This window comes from Ochotona princeps, chromosome 10 (genome assembly GCF_030435755.1).
Source record: "Ochotona princeps isolate mOchPri1 chromosome 10, mOchPri1.hap1, whole genome shotgun sequence".
Lineage (NCBI taxonomy): Eukaryota > Metazoa > Chordata > Mammalia > Lagomorpha > Ochotonidae > Ochotona > Ochotona princeps.
The window spans coordinates 46,702,199-46,721,821 of record NC_080841.1 but is presented as its reverse complement, the minus strand read 5'-3'; positions in this window follow the sequence as shown (position 1 = coordinate 46,721,821).

Sequence of the window (19,623 nt, the reverse complement as noted above, 5' to 3'; positions counted from 1 at the left end):
AAGCTATGTTGAAAAATCAGTCTATTGTCTGTGGAAACACAGCGCAAGCTGAGGTCCAGATAGTGCTTTAACAGAAGCCTATTCACTGTAGGAAACTGCAAAGCCTTATTACTAGGCTAAATTGTTCAACAGTTTGAGTAACGGTTGTCTATTGGGTGCTGGTGTTTGAGAAATAATAGAATATATTGTTTATTTCCTAGGCGGGTTCCCATCTATGATGTCTATTTTTCCAATTAGGATCATCTTGGTGGACAAATTCTTTTCTGTCAAAGTTTAATAGATTCATAGAATGAACATGACATGCCAAGGCTACAACTGCTGGCGTGACAGACAAAAATCTTCTGGCTTATGTAATGGACCTATGAGATGCAATAGGCAGAGATTTCTGTATGAGGGACAGTCAAGGTCTATGACCATGATCAGCAGGAAGAAGACACAAAAGATGGATCACTATGCTTCAACCCCCTCTCAAAGTAAGGAAAGATACCTATGGGGGGGTGATTATACGGTGTAAGTAAACAGTTAAAGTTTAGATGAGATGAAGTGGTGAAACTCTTATATCTCTACAACGTAGTCTGGTCTTTTTAAATGTCAGTTTGGTATGCCCACCTTCCCAGGAAGCAGGTGTTGTCTGAAACCAGAGTGCATCTCCTGTTCTTCCAAGGTCATCCAAGGGGAGGAGAGAGCTTTCTTTCTGACCCCATCTACAGGGACTGCTTTCATTTTTTTTTCCAACCCTCCTTAGAGGTGATATATTTTCTCTCTCTCTCTCTCTCTTTCTGCTTTCACTGTAGACCACACTCAGACACACTTGCCCCACTGTCACTTAGAGGCACCATTTTCCTGCCTCCCCCTTTAGTTTATGGAAAATTATTCTACCCACTCACTCAGAATGGGCATTTCTCCGTCGGGGAAGCTTACCCACATGCATGAATACTGCTTGATTCATCTTGGTTAAGTAAATGTGCTTCTATTTGAATACAAAACTAATCTTTGATTAGTGTTTCTATTTCCATGGGAAATAAGAATCTGAATTGCAAACTAATAAATTAGCTGCCCATCAAAAATATGCTTTTAAAATTGTCTTCATGCAGACAGCATTTGGCAGCAGTGGACTTGGCCACCACCTGTGATATGAGCCTCCCCTTTATGCGCTAATTCATGGCCTCGCTGTTCCACTTTTCATCCAGTTCCTTCTGATAAGACCACAAAATCAGAGGAAGATGACCCAAGTGCTTGGACCTGAGACAACCATGTGGAAGGCCTAAATGACATTGGTGGCTCCTGGCTTTGTTCTGGCCCCGCCCTAGCTGTTGAGGTAATTTGAGGAATGATTTGACAGCTGGAAGATCTCTCTTCTTCCCTGCCTTTTATAAAGATAAACAAACTTAAAAAATTAAATTGCCTTCAAAATTTTCTAAGCTTTAAACATAATTCTTGTGATTTGGGAATAATTTATTCTTCTATTTTAATATTTTATATTTAACAGATGAGACTCTTTGGAAATACTATATATCAATGATACATTAAAAAATATACAAAAAGTTAATTGTTCTAGTATTCCTCACACAAAAACATAGTAAACTCTCTCCAGTGACATTCATGCTTACTTTACCAAGCATTATCCTCCCCAAGACTTGAGAAACATGATTTCTGGTAACATAAGCATAGACATTCTTCAAACTCTTTGAAGATTTGAAGCTCTCTTCTTACCAACTTCTACCAAGGCTTGAGTCATTTTCTTTGTATTCTTTTCTATATATCTTCTATGAAGAGTATTTGAGGTTTGTCAAAAGTATCTCATGTTGACCTTGTTTGTGTCGATTTTTGCTGCTACAACAAAATAGCATGAAGCAGGTAGTGTGTGAATAATGAGAGTTTGTTAAGTCCCAGATCAAGATGCTGGCATATTTGGTGCCTGGTGTGGACCCATTTCTTTCTTTCTTCTTTTTCTTTAATTTCTTTATTTTTGACAATCTTTACATGGTTAATTAGGGCACAAAGGGTCAAGGCTACGGGAAAATGGGTAAGAGTATTATTTCCACATTCTGTTTTCTGTATCTGGGGTAAAGGGAGAGATAAAAGGAGAGCCCCACCCAGTCTCCCACCCATTCCTGGTCCCTGATGCGGGGCATGATCCCAGGGTCTTGCCCAAGTGGTTTTGACAGTTTAACAGTTATGAATTGCTGCCAGTCTCACCATTCTAAGCATGATGAGGTCGCTGCAGAATCCGCTGATTGACATAGTCCATCTTAGAGTCTCTGTTTGCCCAGTTTTTCACTGCCAACCTATGGCTGGTGTAGCTGATTGATTTGTTCTGTCTTCTGTTGTGGTGCCAGGTATCCTCTGCAGGTTCTGATAGACTGCCATATCCTCCATGTGCATCTGGTTATGCTCTCCACTGCTCCTTCTGAGCCTCTGAGGAGGCTCGGCTCTGGTATTTGCACTCCATGGCAGACCATGGAACCTTCACTTCTCCTCATGGTTAGTGTTCTGAGTCCAGCAGTTCAACTGCAGAGATCCCCAAAGAAACTTTGGTCTGAGGTGACCCTGGACCGGATTCTTGTGTGTACTTGCAAGCACAGGGCCTGGCACAGTCCACCGCCCCAATCAGCTGGTGGTTGCAAATACTGGATTGATTCTGTTTCAGCCCCTTCTTCTACATGAACCAATGGGTGTTGCAGTCCAGCCTGACTTTGCCCAGCACACACTCGGCCCTCACATAAACCAGTGGGAGCTGCAGCCTGGTCAGAGCAACCCACAATAACCCCCACCAGGACTGTCCCCTGCCCTAGTTCCCATGCTTGCCAGTATGTATAGCTGACTAGTCCAGACTGTCCCACATCCCATTCAGCTCTCATACATGGCAATGGGCATTGAAGCCTCGTTCAACCCAACCCGCTCCACTATCCAACCCACACACATGCTGGTGGGTGCCGTTCTGTCCAGCCACTCCTGCCCCAGTCCTGGTTTTCATTCTCTCCTGTGGGACTGGTAACCCAAGAGGGAGGTGCCTGCTATTTCCCTCCTAAGCCACTCCCACTCCAGGATCATGCACTTTCCAGATGGTTCTGTAGTTTAACTTGACAGATTAGCTACCTGTGCCAGCATCTGCTATCTGATACTGCAGCAACACCCAACCAACCCTCACCCCTTCTGCTTTATGTTTGCACCAGTAGGGACAGTCAACCAAGCCTGGCTTTTCCCTGATCTGGCTTGCATGAGGCCCACAGGTGTTGTAGCCCTGCCCAGTCTGGTCTGCCCCCATCCCTACTCATGCTCTCCAGTGGACAATGTATCCCAGCAGGGGGGCCCTCCACATTCCCCCTACCAGCTTTACCCCCTCCCTCCCTGGTTCCTACTAGCACTGCGGCCCAGTTTGGCATGGCCCATCTCACCTCAACATTTACTAGTGGGTGTTGTAGCCTGGCCCGGCCCAGCCCACCCCCAATTCCAGCTGGTGAGGGTTACAGTCTAACCTGCCCAGCATGTACCCTAAACCAGCTGTAATGTGTACTGGTATGTGTTGTGACCATACCTGGCCCGACCCTAACTGTTTTGGTGCTCAGATTCGCCAGCAGGTGATGTGAACTGGTTCAGCCTGGTCCGCCCGTGACCTGTGCCAAATGTATGCCAGTGGGTACCTTTCCCTGGCCTGGTCTGGGCTGTTCCTTATCATGTTTCTTGCACTCACCTGCAGGGGCTGTGTCCTGCCAGAGGAGTTGCCCAGGTTCCTCCATCAGAACCTCTCCCAATGCCAGATTTTGCGCATATCGGTGAGTCCATGAGCCAGCCCCTACTCAGTCCACCTCCTGTCCTAGCAGGAACAGTGGCCTTTCCTGACTGGCCTTCAAGCCATTCTGGTTCTTACTGTTGGATGTTTCAGCCCAGCCACGGCTCGTCCATACCCACACACAGCTCACACATGGCTCAGTAAGGGCAGAGACCTCGCCTAGTCCATCCTACATCTACCCTGGTCCTCTAGAGCACCAGGTGGTGCTGGAGTCTAGCCTGGCTTGGTACATCCAGTTCCAGTCTACATTTGTGGCAAGGGAGACTGCAGCCATATCCAGACCAGAACACAGCCCCCACTCCAAACCTTGTGCTCCTCAGTGGGAACCCCAACCCAGCTAGGTGCCCCCTTGGCTCCCCAACCAGGCCTATTCCCAGCCATAGATTGCATGCATGCCAGTGGTTGCTCTGACTCAGCTTGGCACAGCCCCTCACCTGTCTTGGCCTTTGCCTTAGATGCTGTGGCCTGGTATCCCTGGCTCATGCAGACCAGTAGATGTAAGAGCATAGCTCGACCTGACTTGTGTTCTCTCCTGATTTCTATTTTTGCTTGTGAGCTAAGGTTTACTCGGCCCTACCCGGTCTACCCCAATCCATTACCGACCCACATATTAGCCAGCCATTGGAGCTGCTTTGCCCAGCTTGTCCGACTCCCAGACCTGGACCATGCGTTCACCAGCAGGAGCTATGACCCAACAGGGAAGTTTCCCAAGTTCCTCCACTTGACCCACTCCCAGACCCAGTTCTCATACATGCCATTGGGTATTAGGCCCTTGTCTGGCATAGTCTGGCCTTCCATTTGGCCTTGTATGAGCTGGTGAACGATGCAGCCCGGCCCATCCAACACCCTATTTAGGATGTACATTCGGGTGCTGCTGCCCTGACCAGCCCAGACTGTTGTGGGTTCCTTTACCTTGAGTAATGGCAGGCTCCTTGGTCACACTTAGCTTAGTCCATCACCACCCCAACTCTTGAGCTAACCATTGGGACTAGTATTTCCACAGGGTTTAGCCCACACATTCCCCACAGAATCTACCCCTGGAAATGGTTCTCTTGTGTGCTGGTTAATGTCATGGCCCTGGCTAATGTGACCCATCTCCTGATCCATCATTCTGTCAGGTACTAGGATCTGGTCCTGTTAGAAAAGCCCCCAGCCTTAGCTTTTGCATGGACTGGTATATAGTAGTCAGCATTGTTCAGTGATAACAAGTTCTACACAGGACTGAAAGGAGGCTGGTATATCAGTCTGACCCATGAAGATCAATTGGTCCCATTTTTCCAAACTACCAGGTCTCAGTACCCTCACTTACCTTCAAAGGAAAAGTTACTCTGTCATTGGGAGTCCTTAGGATTGATTCGCAACCCAGAAGCACAGTGGGCTGAACATGGAGGTACCTAGACAGCAATTCATAGTCCCCAAACCCCAGAGCTTGTCGTCAGGTGGCCAGCAGGCGGAGCCTGGCGCAAAATGGCACACTGGTCACCCGGGGACAGCTCACCACATGTTCACTGTGGCTGGAATCCAGAACCAAGCATGGGAGTTGGACCCGGCCTGGAACCGGCCAGCAGCCAACAACCCATTTCTATTTCACAGGTGACATCTTCTCACCGAAGGAAGGGATAAAAAATTTCCTTGTGGTCATCTTTATAAAGCAAGTAACACTGTACATGTAGGTTCAATCTTAATGACCTAGTCACAATATGAAAGGCTTCATACCAGGCCACCACCTTGATGATTAGGATTTAAGCATATTAATTTATGTGATACATTAATATCCAGAGAGTACTAGCTGAGAGTCGCCAAAATTATGAATTCTTTAAATTTTAATGTATGTACAACTGAAGGGGCCTTTATTGATTTTGTTATAGAACTGTTATTCCCAACCCCAACTTGTGGGATACCTGGGATCTGGCTGGCAGAATGTCTCAGATTCAAGAATTTCTACCTATACTAAAATACAGAAATTGAACTTCAAAACTCTCTTTCTAGCATCTATAGAGAAGAGCTAACTACTATACTTCATGAAAACACGAAAATAAGAATCCACATTTTTTTTGCATTTCTTATAAGGGAATATTTATATTCTTTTACCTTGGAGATTAGAAGTCCAATATTTCTAGCCCACCTTTAGAGTTTTCACAAACTGAACTAAATTTTACCAGAGAATGCTTATGTACTTGAGTCCTTAAAAAATTTCTTTACATCAGTTTAGCCTGACTTTCTTTACTGGCAGGTACAGAGGTTTGGGACGAGATCGGGTGGCAAACGCCCATCTATGGGTACTGATGAGTTTGGGATGCTGGGAACAGTCCTCATCACTTCTCTCCCCACTTTCCTTGGATGACTGGAAACAGTCATCACATATCCACTTCCCCCCATTCCTCTACCCTCTCCACCCTAATTGGTTATTCATATGGTCATGTATACTTAATAACTATGTAAAAAGCATCAGAAATAAAATAGGTTTATTATATATTTAAAAAATCCATAACCTAGTCTGGCTGAAAATTTTAGGGGTAGGGTTTTCTAACAAACAGCTGAGTCTCAGTCAGTTCCAGCAGTTGAACTTCAGTTGGCTTCAGGCGACCAACTGATTCAAATAAGGTACAATGCAGACCTGTAAGTTTAGTGTGTGCTTTACTGTCTTTGGTGTTCATAAATGCTGCCTGACCACATTGTATGTTGGAGCTGTTTGAACCTGTTCTTATTTAAGGACTGTCTGGTTCACAAATTGTTCTTAGTTCAATTAAACTCTGTTCAGTTTAGGTTATCTAAAGTTTGCCCCTTCAATAGGTTGGCAACTATGAAGATGTATGAATCAGAGCCCTGGAAACCACAGGAGTGCTGAATGACCAGGCAAAGGTGCTCTCCAGGGCTCATTGTGTCTGTTGTTTTCTTACAAAAACTGTGGTTATGAGAGAGTTCTGGCTCCAGGTCTCAGCTCCCTGTAATCACTGAGTCTATGTGAGCAAGTTTTGATCCACAGCAGGTTTGAAAGTCATAATAGAGGCAGGATTGACTCTTATAGAGAGGCCTCAGGTGTCTCACAGGGTCAGATAGAAACTTGGCTGTGTTCAATAAAGGCTAAGTGTTGGTGGTCCCAATATGTCTGTTCACAGGATGTGTCACTAAGTCACCAGGAAGCCTCTCAGAGGAAGGCCTTACTGACTTCTGACAAGTAAAAGAGACAGAAGTTTTAGCTGCCCAAATTAAGCTGCCTCTGTGAAAACAATCTGGCCCACCTTTCAAACCAAGTGTTAGGACAGTGTCCAAGATATACATTAAAAAATAAATAAATACAAAGCAGTAGCAAGGGTGGGGTGGGGGACTGTGGAGATAAAGAGAGGCCCCTTCTGCTCACACAGTGCCAACAGTACACATTGTTAGGTATCTTCAGACATGCTTTGTTCAGAACATAGGAGCAAATTCCTCCCGACTGAACAATTTAGTATTAGAGTGAGGAATGTTCAGGTTGGATCTCAAATACTTGACTCCGGCAAGACATCTTTAGCTGCTCCTTGTTTTTGCTGGACTGATCGCCTCTAAGTAAATGTTGCCAGAAATGCATTCTTAGAACATTCTCTGAAAAAGGAGCTCTCAAGAGACTCCAAGTTCTTTCCCTGTTTCTCAGGACCTCCTCCCTGCTTAAAAAAAAAAAAATCCTATCCTCTTTGTGACATTAGGTTGCCAAAGACAAAAATCATGGATTTATCTGAATAGACATTTAAAAGTATTTCTAAAACTTGAATATTAATATCAAATAGACACTGTTACAAAAGCAGTATCCAGCTTCCTATGTTTAAACAAAGTTTTCCTGGGAGACCCAGAGGAGGCTCTAAGCTCCTGGCTTCAGATCAGAGCAGCTCTGGCCATTGCAGTCACTAGAGGAGTGACTCATCAGACGAAAGATCTTCCTCTCTATCTCCCCTCCTCTCTGTATATCTGACTTTGCAATAAAAATTAAATAAATCTTTTAAAAAATCATGAGAGATTTTTGTTCATGCTTTGTAAAATTGGCTTTGAAAGAAATTCTAGGGTTTACCAAGATGACTGTATGTGCTTCATATTATTTCATAGTTTTGAGCATTTTAAGAAGACTGTTGTCCCTTTTAAGAATTAAATTTTTCTGCAACTGCATAGCTTTGTGTATTTGTCCTTTAAAGTACTCTGCTTTAAATATTCATTTGTATTGGAAAGTCAGACTTACAGAGTGAAGGAGAAACAGAGAGAAAGATCTTCTGTCTCCTGGTTTACTCCCCAAATGGCCACAATGGCCAGAGCTGAGCCAATTCAAAATCTGGAGCCAGGAGCTTCTTCTAGGTCTCCTACATGGGTGCAGGGTCTCAAGGCTTTGGGCCATCCTCTACTGCTTTCCCAGGCCACAAACAGGGTGCTGGATGAGAAGTGGAGAAGCTGGGATGTGAACTTGTGCCGATATGGGGTTCTGTGCTTGCAACGCGAGGATTTAGCCGCTGGGTTACCTTAGCATCTTACAGTTATCATCTTTCTGACCTGTGATCTTATTTTGATTTAGTGTTCTAAACCTTTGATGTTTTTGACAAACTCTGAAAATTCAATTCTCAATTAAATCTTTTGACCAAGAATTAGTTTTTGTATTTTTCCAGTTGGATTGTTGAAAAGCCCTTAATTATTTCTGTCACATTGTAAAAAAATGACATCAAAGTAATTAGATTTATTTGATGTATTAAATTTATACAGAGTATTGTGAAATAAGTAATACTCAACTTTCTCTGAGTTGTGGTTATATAATAAGCTACTATATAAAGGGCACTGCAAAAAAATTTAGGAAAATAAAATTTAAAAAGTCTTTTTGTGCAAAAATTGTACAAACCAATATGCATTTTTCATTGTACACATTTTCCATGAACTTTTTAAAGTATCCCCTTGCATTTCAGAAATCAATATAAACCTAGTTTTCCTATGAAGTAGAGAAGTAAAACTGGTACGGGAAAGGATATAAACTCAATGTTAAGTGTGGACTAAGGCCTGAATACCTGCTTGGCCTTTTCCTGGTTTTAAAGCTTGCATCATTATGTATCAAATCTATAACTTATAAAGAACTAAAAAAAATTAAGCAGATTAAGAAAAAAATACTGGAATGGTGATTGTTCTAAAACTGCCCAAATTTTATAGAAACCATGCTTGGGCTGTCAATTTCATAATCTTGGTAAGACCATCAAAATTTGAAATGATATTAAAATATTTCTGCTATCTGAGGGACCAACTCAGCATTTCTTTCAGTTGCCACCTGAAATAGACTAATAGTCTTTTGTAGTATTATGCTCTCTGATTGGATAGAAGCTTTTCATGCATGAAAGATATTATGACAGCAGCTAAAATATTATTGTCAGTTGTAAACCAGCTAAAATAAATGATTAAAAACACAATGGCATTAAGCTAGTTAAATTAACTGGATTGCTTTAGTCAAAGGTACTACAGACTGATGGCAAATTCATCCCTTATGGAGAATTAAGATTGACCTTAAATAAAATAGCTATTGGATGGCCTGTGCCTCTGATAATAGATTGCCTCATTTATCTTCTGCTCTTAAAAAGTGGGACATGGCTAAATAGTTCAAGGATTTAATGGGTTATGCCAAAGGGTATTTCCTCCAGGTAAATAGGTCCTTCATCATCTACCAACTAATGGAAAGCCACCGTTCACAATAGAAAACTTGAATAAGATCTTCAGGAAAAAAATGTCAAGGAAAGACTGTTCGAGAATACCACTGGAGGGACAACTTTAGCATCTTTTCACTACTTACACTGCACTGAAATTTCCAGATGTTGAAATTTCAGTGCACATCTTGCCATTTTGAAGCTTCCTTAATTATACTTGTAATTATACACTCATTGGACACATGATGAGAAAGCTAACTTGGAAGTTACAGTATCCACATACAGACAACTTTCAAAAGATGATGGATTAACACTCTTCTGTCATCATCAAAGCCTTATCATTTTCTGTTTTTCCTCTTTTCCCGCTGTCCTAATTCTTTACTTTTGCATAAAGAAAAATCCATGGGACCGTAACTTGTGGATGACTTTAGCTAAAATTTTCACTATAGGCAATAGAAAAAATCCCAAAAGCCAACCAACCACCCAACAAACAAAAAAATCCCCCAAACCAAACCAAACAAAACTCATCACAGCAAATGCTAATTATATGAAGATAAACTAGTTGCCAGAGTGATAATACTGCAAATAGCAGTCCTGGTTTAACAGTCTTGATGGAGGTAAGATGATATGTGTTTTGTCACAGATTGGGGAAAATCATGGGATTAGTATCTAACTGCTAGAGGTTTAGATAAATAAATATCACCTTATAAATAATATTACTTGATAAAATGTACAGTCAGTATAAACACAATAGAGCATTGAGTAAACATTATCCCTTTCTTCTACTTGTGTAGGGGAAAAATGCTTGTTTATGAGCAAAACTAAATATTATGCCTAAATTTCCCTTGTTTTTGCTACTATAGAAAGCTTGAATAAAAAGCTGGTTGAAGGCCCGGTGCAATGGCCTAGCAGAAAAAATCCTCACCTTGAACGCACCAGGATCCCATATGGGCGCCGGTTCTAATCCCGGCAGCTCCACTTCCCATCCAGCTCCCAGCCTGTGGCCTGGGAAAGCAGTGGAGGACGGCCCAAGGATTTGGGACCCTGCACCCATGTGGGAGACCTGGAGGAAGTTCCTGGCTCCCGGCATCGGATCAGCACAGCACCAGCTGTCGCACTCACTTGGGCAGCGAATCATCGGATGGAAGATCTTCCTCTCTATCTCTCCTCCTCTCTATATATCTGACTTTGTAATAAAAATAAATAAATCTTTATTTTTTAAAAGGTGGTAGATACTATTATTGTTTGAGATGATGCTACAGTAGACATTTTTTAGGTGCACACTTCATAGGCAGTTTGTTAAGGGAAAGAAAAGCATGATTATGAGAGCAGCTAGCAATAGGCTTATAAGTAGCCAAAGTTTGCATGCTTGGTTTTTTCAAGGTTTTCTAATCTTTATGTTGTTCCAGTGGGTTTTAAGGTTGTTATGACTAGCACTAACAAATGACAAACTTGTCTAGTTCTTTAAATTCAGAACTTTTTTTTAGATTTAACTATTTTTATTGAAAAGGCAGATCAGATTTACAAAAAGAAAGAGAGAGAGAAAGATTCTTCAACCACTGCTTCACTGCTAAAATGGCCACAACTGTTGGGAACTGAGCTGATCTGAAGCCAGAAGCCAGGAGCTTCCTCTTGGGACTCAGCTGATCTAAAGTCAGGAGCCAGGAGCCAGGCACTTCCTCCCACATGGGTGCAGAGTCACAAGGCTTTGGGCCACCATCTACTGCTTCCCCAAGGCACAACCAGGAAGCTAGATAGGAAGTAGAGTGGGCAGGACACAAACTGACACCTGTATGGTGTTGACAAGGTGAGGATTTAGCCATTAAACATGGCGTTAGGCCAAATTCAGACCATTTTATAGTAAGCTATGTTCCTTAATCAGCATCATATGGTAAGCACAGACTATGACAAACTGGACTCAAATGATATTGAGCTGTTCACCCTGCTGAAATTTGATTTGCTTGGGTTGTCGGTTCTTATACGTTTCTAGTCAGGATTGCAGTTTACCCTTTAAGTGTTCTACTTCTTTCTCATAATAGTTCCCTTGCTATGTTTTGTACTACAAATAGTAAATGCTTGTATCAAACCATTCATCAGATCTGAATAATCTCATTTTAACTAGTCCATCAATAATATTTTAAAAAAATGTTCAGGGACATTGTGGACCAGCAGGCTAAACCATCAATTGAGATGCTCATATCCTGTATCAGAGGGCCTAGTATCAACTCTGGCTTCCCTTAATATACTTGGAAGGCAGCAGCTGATTGTCCAACCAATTGGCTTTTTGTCACCCATGTGGGAGACCTGGATAAAGTTCCTTGCTCCTGATTGTGGCCCAACCCAGCTATGGATGTTGAATAACCAAACAAAATATTAAAAAGTACAGATTTTCAACTGACATACCCTTGTGACTCGAGAATGCCACACAAAGACCAACCATTTGTATCCACATTTAGAATAACATTAAGTGACAAGCCTTTGAACAATCTCACAAAATTGAGAGGCCGATCCAAAAGTGATTTTGGTGGTGGGGGGTGGGGTAGGATGGTTAAATAAATTTGATCTAAGGATGCCTCTGCATTTGAGGCCAATATAATGAATTGCAGACTAACTTAGTCCATTATCTAACTTGCTTTTACACTTATGAATAACTGAATCTCAGATAATTTCAGTAGCTGAGTTTCAGTAAATCACAGGCATCCAATGAATTCAGATAAGGAAAAAATGCCTAGCTTAGCCAATGAAGCTGTATCTGTACCCGCTTCCTATTTCTTCAATAAATTCAGCCTGACCATGTTCTGTGCCTGAGTTCTTTGAACCTGTTCTTGTTTTGAGGATTGCTGGTTTCATGAATCATTCTTTGCTCCGTTAAACTGGTAAATTTAACTTGTTGAAGTCTTTTCTTGTAATACAGCAGATTTCCACTCTATAAAGGCAAGCATTGACAATTGAACAAATGATCATTTTGCTAATTCCATATTCATGTATGACTCATGACTCATCGTGCAATGCTGTCAGGCCTTCTTTGTGCAAAGAGACAGCTGTTTTACATTAAGCATCATTACTAAACAGTTTTTCTAGAAAGAGGCCGTGTGGAGAATAATTCCACGGTTTCAAATGTTTGTAGTTTTTGATGCTTGGAAGACTAAATTTGGTGCAGACTCTGTATTTCACTGTAGGTTTATAAACTAGTGTAATTTGCGACCTTGACTTTTGGGAGACAGGGCTGGGATTCAGACCAAAGAAAATTTCAGAGCTGTATGCAACTCCATACTTCTTCTATTCACCGCGGCAGTGAAAGCCCACCCAGGACCTTATGTGCTTGTCCAGGGCAACAGTCTGCCACAAGGAGGATCTGCTTTCAGTCTGAGACTACAGGTGAATAGAGACATCCTCATGTAACTATGCCTACGTCAGCTTCTTACATAAGTCCACACATAATAGCAGCTCATATCAAACATTTGAATAACTCACTATGTCAGTTCCTGGTCTGCTGGTTGCCATGACATCAGTGGCCACAGAAGCACAGAGATAACATAGGACAAAGATAAGGGAGCACGATAAGACCCACTTTCCCAACATTCCACTCCTTCATGTTTCCTAACCCCACCATCTGTTAACACATTATCTTTCAGGAAGTTCCCTGTGTGAAGAGTGTGTGTATAGAGTGTGGAGCATTGCATTCAAAGGTCACAGCATCAATACAAGCTACGGAAATAAACTACAAGTGAGCATGTGATGGGGTCCATGCAGTAGGTGTGAATAACACGAAGGTGTGAAGAGAACAGCTCCCTGACTGGCAGGGCCCGGGGAGCTACCAGCTGCTTAGCAGGGCTCAGTGGATTCATCTCTGACCACCTTGACGCAGTTTTCACTCCCCTTCGCATGGGCACTCAACCACCCCACTAAGAATTTTGTAATCTATTGAGGCATTGTCTGCCCCTGTGAGATGGCTTTTACAACCAATGTGAGCTTAAGAGTTAATGTTACTGAGGATGTCCTGGTGAGTGGGCCTTTAACTACACACAGGAGTATAATTAATCTGTGCTGTTTACCCATTGCCATAAAATCTGGCCCAGATATTTAGCATGCTTTCTGGGAAATGGCTTGATAAGAGGGACCCTAAAAGTTATCCTGTTACTGTGACCCTAAAGGCCATCCTGCTTTGATGAAGAACATAGCTACTGTAACCATGAAGGCTATCCTGCTAAGGCAAAAAATATAGTTACTGTGGTCTTAAAGGTTAGCCTGTCCTTGCAATTCTTTAGAATATAGAAAATGTAGTTGCTTTAGTTGTTTTCATAAATTTTTAGCTAGAGGAAATACGGGGTGATTTCACTAACATCATAAAGATATATTTTTGATTATTGTTTGATCACTTATGAAGTTGTACAGCCTGCAGTTGTAGAGGAATGTAATGTTTAAAACTTTTTGTCTTAGATCTTCATGTTTTTTCTCTCTTGATGTATTTCTCCCATTTACTGATAGATAAGTTGTAGAATAAGTATTGTAGTAGGAGTGTATTACTGCATAAGATGTGTTGTCTACTGAGAAACTCTTGGTTGCAACGTTGGAATGGATAACGCCTTGTCTAATACTGAAACAATTTGTAGAATTATCTTTGGAAACACTCACTCATCCATTGTAGAGTTGAAACTTAAATAGAGTAACTTAGCTCATTGCTAACTGCAATTCTTTCCGCCGTTTTTACCCTTGCTTTACTTGTTTGGTTAACAAACTGTGTGAGCTTACAGACCTAATGGCCAACTAATGTCAATAACCCCGATCCCCATAGACCAAGGCCCCAGTCCTTTTAACTCATACGTAATTCAAGGTAGGGGTCGGGTTGACACAGATGGTGCCTAAGTTATAGCCCAGACCTGAGGAGAGCAGAAGACTGGCAAGCCAAGATAAGCAAGGAATGTGGAATCCTTCCTCAATCATTTCCCAAAAAGTTGTAAATTGTGCTCCCCTAAAGCTATGTCAATATGCCCCTAAGAAAACACTTTGTACTGCTTCTGTATAAATAAAGCTGACAGCTTTCTCACTTTGTCCACTACGATCAAGGAATCCTGGTGGTCCATCTCCTTTCTTTCTCTCTTCACGCCTCATCCACGCACCCTTCCCGAGTTCCGAACCTCGGCCGGAGCTGGACTCCGGCAAGCATGTAACACCACGTGGAATACCCCAACCTTCTAAGTCTTATCATGCTTTTCCCAGGCTAATGTCTTTACATGGGGTCCAAGTGTGATACCAAAGTTGGCCACAAGAACTCCTTCTTTCCAACCAAGCTCAGCTTTGGTCAGTGACTGTGTTTACCTGTCCAAGGCATTCCAGGTGCAGGGCCACAAGAGAACTCAGTGCACATTCAGAAAGCAAATCAATTGGTCAGTAGTGCAAAGGTGTGTGCTAAGTCTTCTAGGATATCCACAGCCATGAGCCCTAAGGGTGATAAAGAAGTTAATGCCATCACCAATGATAAGCCCAAACAATCAGCTAAGATACAAGCAAGATATTTATCTTAAAATAACACTACATGTTGAATAACAGGTCATCTTGGCTTTTTGACACCAGACTTGATGAGGTATAGCTTATATTGAGTATACTTCTACAGGGATGGATCCTGGAGAGACTAGCATTGTCCAGGAAGTTTAAACAATTGTATCCTTGAACAAGCTATTTACCCCCTCCTGGTGGGAGTAAAACACCTTCACCACAGGGGGCCAAAGAGCCATTGCTTAACCTTGGCATTCTCCCAGGTCATGAGCCAGTCCTTACCTTGAAGACAGCAAGTTAAGCCAGGCATTACTGGCTTTCTGTATTTTCCAGGGCAACTGCCAAGTGATGTGCTCAAGGATTGTGGAAGCCAGCAAAAACATACTGTTTTGTATTCCAAAACTTGATTTCCCCAAAAGGTCAGTGACATGTAACCACAGTTGGATGGGCAATGCTGAGAAATGCAGTGAAACATCCATGGAGCATGGGCCCAGCGGCATGGCCTAGCGGCTAAAGTCCTCGCCCTGAACGCGCCGGGATCCCATATGGGCGCCGGTCTAATCCCAGAAGCTCCACTTCCCATCCAGCTCCCTGCTTGTGGCCTGAGAAAGCAGTCGAGGACGGCCCAAAGCTTTGGGTTCCTGCACCCACGTGGGAGGCCTGGAGGGGGTTCCAGGTTCCTGGCTCCGGATCAGCACAGCACCGGCCATTGCACTCACTTGGGGAGTGAACCATCGGATGGAAGATCTTCCTCTCTGTCTCTCCTCCTCTATGTATATCCGCCTTTCCAATAAAAATAAATAAATCTTTAAAAAAAAAATCCATGGAGTCAATGTTCATGCTCAAGACTGTTCAGTGCCCATAAACAGTTCATAGTCTTGGTCCATCACATCAGGAAGCCTGAATCAGCTTCCTTTCTTAGGCCTTGCTGCAAAGAGGCATTATGTTGTTCAGGTACAGTGAATGCAGCTGCCAGTAAGTGCAAAGGTTTTTGGTCCCAGTCCCATACTCTAGTGTGCAAAATGTGTCCCACAGTCACTTTGAACAAGCTATGGCCACCCACTGCTAGCACACAGCCTCTCAAAGTATGCAAGACTACTTGCTGGCCAGGCCAGCTAGTGGAAACTGGAGAGATGAATCCTGTAACAAAATCCATACAAGTCACAGCTTGCTTGCCCTCTTCAGATTTGGAAAAAGACTTGGAGAAGACTGTTTGCCTCTTTCCAGTTATTCTGAAAGTACCACCAACAGGCATGCTCTTACGAACAGTTCGGTGTTCGCAGGCACTAGAACCTCCTGAGATGTTGGATATAAGTTCCAGGCTTTCAATGTGGCCCACGTATTATTTCACCTTGCATGTAGCAGCCATTAATGTAACTGATGAATGCCATAATGTTCAGGAATTTTTTTCAACTCAAGCATCTTAGCAAGAATGTCAGATTCATCATTCTCTGGATATTTAAGGATATGCATGTGAACCATCATATGCTACGTGGTCATTTCCTTCTGGTGTTCCAGCTCCCAGAAATATTTACACATGGCTTGGACCCTAAGGTCAGGTGCATAACTCTCTGGTTCTCCGCATGTCCTGTCGCTATACGGTTAGAATCTGGTGGACGGCCCCCAACTGTCTGTGCAAGCAGTGACAGATGAACGTTTTCTGATAGCAACCAGCTGCACGGCTCACGCCTTAGCTCATTAGCTGCCTTGGTGATTACTCAGTGGAAGACTAGAAGGCTGGCATAGCCCTCTGGATGGGATGCCATTGGCTGGATCTGTCCATGTTGCAGATCTCCACAGTAATCATTGGAATGCCATGTTGAGGTGGGCTAGGTATGGATTCCATAACACGTGAGTATTCAGGTAGTGTATTTTCAGTCACATAAGCCACAATCCCCCAGATTCATCTATTCCATCATGCAACAGACTTGTGTTCAAATTCTGTTGTTGCTGACAGACCCTCTACTTTTCCAGTGTGGGCATTTGTGCTATCTCACTACACATTTTTTTGCTTAGTCTTGTAATTGTGCCAGCAATAGGTTATGAAGTGTCTACAGTGACAGAAGCATTGTCTGTTGTGGTTTCTGTAGTTTTCCAGCTAACATAAACTGCAATGCACTGCTTCTCTGTTAATACTGAGCATCTATTTTTCATAATTGCCATTCATTCCACTGGCAAATGCTGTAGTGACAAGTGTGCCAAACTCACACTGATGGGTTGGATCCAACACATTGAGTACCTGGGTAGCATGCGTTCTCCATTTAGTTTCTGTGAAGGCCATTTGGCTTTGTTCTCTTCATTTCCACCAGATGCTCTTCATTACCAAAATGTATAAGAGCCTCAGAATTGATACCAAATATGGGATCTTAAATACACTACAATATCCCAATGATTCTTTAATCTCCTGAAACTATTTTTCAGTTCCTGGGGTGCAAAAGCCTAATTTTTATGTATCACTACCTCAGAGATGGCCTTGGTCTTACCTGATTAAATGGTTAAGACTTGTTCCAGTATCTTAGATTCTTGATTGCCCCACCATATGACTTTAGTTGGCTCAGCAAAGTAGGACTAGCTGCTTCCACATTTTCAGGAGAGTCACAGGTTATCACCTCATTGTCTATAATGAGACATCCGTGTGGCTGGAAGTAAGGCCACTCTTTCAGTATGTTCTGTATGTCCAATGTTACCAAACTAGAACACAAGGTGGGGCCATATAGATAGCCTGTGAAAGAATGGTGAAAATTCTTTATGATGTGTCCCAAGTGAAGACAGACTGGTCTTGACATTCAAGAGAAGTATCAACAGAAAAGAAAGCAGTGATAGATTTTTCAGCCAAAGAACCAAACAAAGCTTATCTGAAATACAAGACCCCACCCCCCAAACCCAATCTTGTGAAACTTTCCTCATCTGGTCCATGGGACTCAACATTCCAGACATTGTATGAATTGTGGCTACCCAGCTCCTGCAATATGTGGCTGTAACACAGCATGTTCCTGCCACTTACTGATGGTCCAGGAAATGCCTTAGCATTAGGCCACACCAAGCAAGCATCAGCCAGAAGCAAAGCAAATACAATAAATAATAAATAAGTAAATGAAAGAAAGAATTCTGTACTATGTAATGGACAATGAGATGATAACCTGTGTAATGGGCAGCCCCTCACACAGGTTGAATGGAATCAGAGGTGCCAATTTGCCATGCTTGACCTGGACAGCACAATTTCATCTACTGTCTACATCCTATAGCCAAAGAAGCCAAATATGAGATTCAGGGGGCTCCTATCTAATAACTGGAGAAGGAAGCTACTAAACTAAGTGGATCATCAGACACTGGACGCTGCTTGGGAAGTGACAATCTCTCTTTCCAGTGACAACTAGCATCTCCTTTCATGCTTTGATATTCTCTCACCTCCTCTGAGATTAATTGCAGCCCTGGCTCCCTTAACTCCTCAGATCCCACCTGCAATCTAAGATCACTTTCTGTTTGGAAGGCAGAAAGATTCAGCCCATGGCAACTGATGCCCAAGCACCCTTTTTAATCTAAGATGTATTCAACGGTTTGTAATACCTTCTCCACACTAGTGGGAGTGCCATGTACTCCAGTCCACTCCTGGCAGGGGAATCAGGGAGAGTATTCAGGCTGAGGAAGCCTCAGGGAGTGGGCTGGTACAGAAAGATGGAGACACGGTAGTACAGAGATGTGGAATAGAGGCATGGGGGCCTTGAAGTCTCACTTTCCCAGTACTGAGGCACTCTAGTTTCCTGAACTCCCAGGAGAAATAAAGTGGAAAGGTGGATAGCATGAAGAAGAGACTAAACCTCATACTTACTCATACTTGATTTACTTACCCGGTTGGGTGACTTATAAAGAGGTACTTTGGTGTTTGCTACCTAAGGTCACTGTAAAGTTTCTGAAAATACAAGCAGGTTTTTTCTATGCTAAGCACTTCATTTGTGTGTTTGTGTGTGTGCGTGTGTGCTTATCAGATTTACATGGATTTTTTATCAGATTATCAAATTTCATTTCCAATCTGTTAATAAACACTCTTCTTAAAGCAGGTGTGGTGGCACAAGTTAAGCCACTGATTGAGGAATTGCATCTCATATATGAGAGTGCAACTTCTGGTCCCAGCTGTTCTGCTTCTGACACAGCTCTATGCTTTGTTCCTTGGAGACATCAGATGATGGCCCAAGTGCTTGGGCTCCAATAACCACATGGGAAAGCCAGATGGAATTCTAGGCTCTGGAAGGGCTTGGTTCAGAGTGCCCATTGTAGACATTCAGGGAATGAATGAGCAGATGGAAAATTTCTCTGTAGTTCTGCATTTCAAATAGCTAAAACATAAATCAATTAATATTGCAAAAAAAGGCATCACTTTTCCACATAATGTTTTTCATAGTGGAGTCCACGTCGTGAACCATTCTGTTCCCTCCTGATTCTTTCCAGTCATTCAAAAGGCACATTGCAACAAGAGACAGTTTCCACAAAAGTGTATATAAGTGTGCATATATATGTGTGCGTGTGTGTGTATGTGTGTGTATACATATACATATATATTCTACTGCTTTAGATTATGTTTTACAATACATGACACTATGCTAAATGTCGGGCAAGTCACAGAAAAAGCAGAAATTATTTTAGTGGCAATGCTTTGTTCAATGAGCAGCACTAACTAGCTTTAGGGTTTTTTTGATT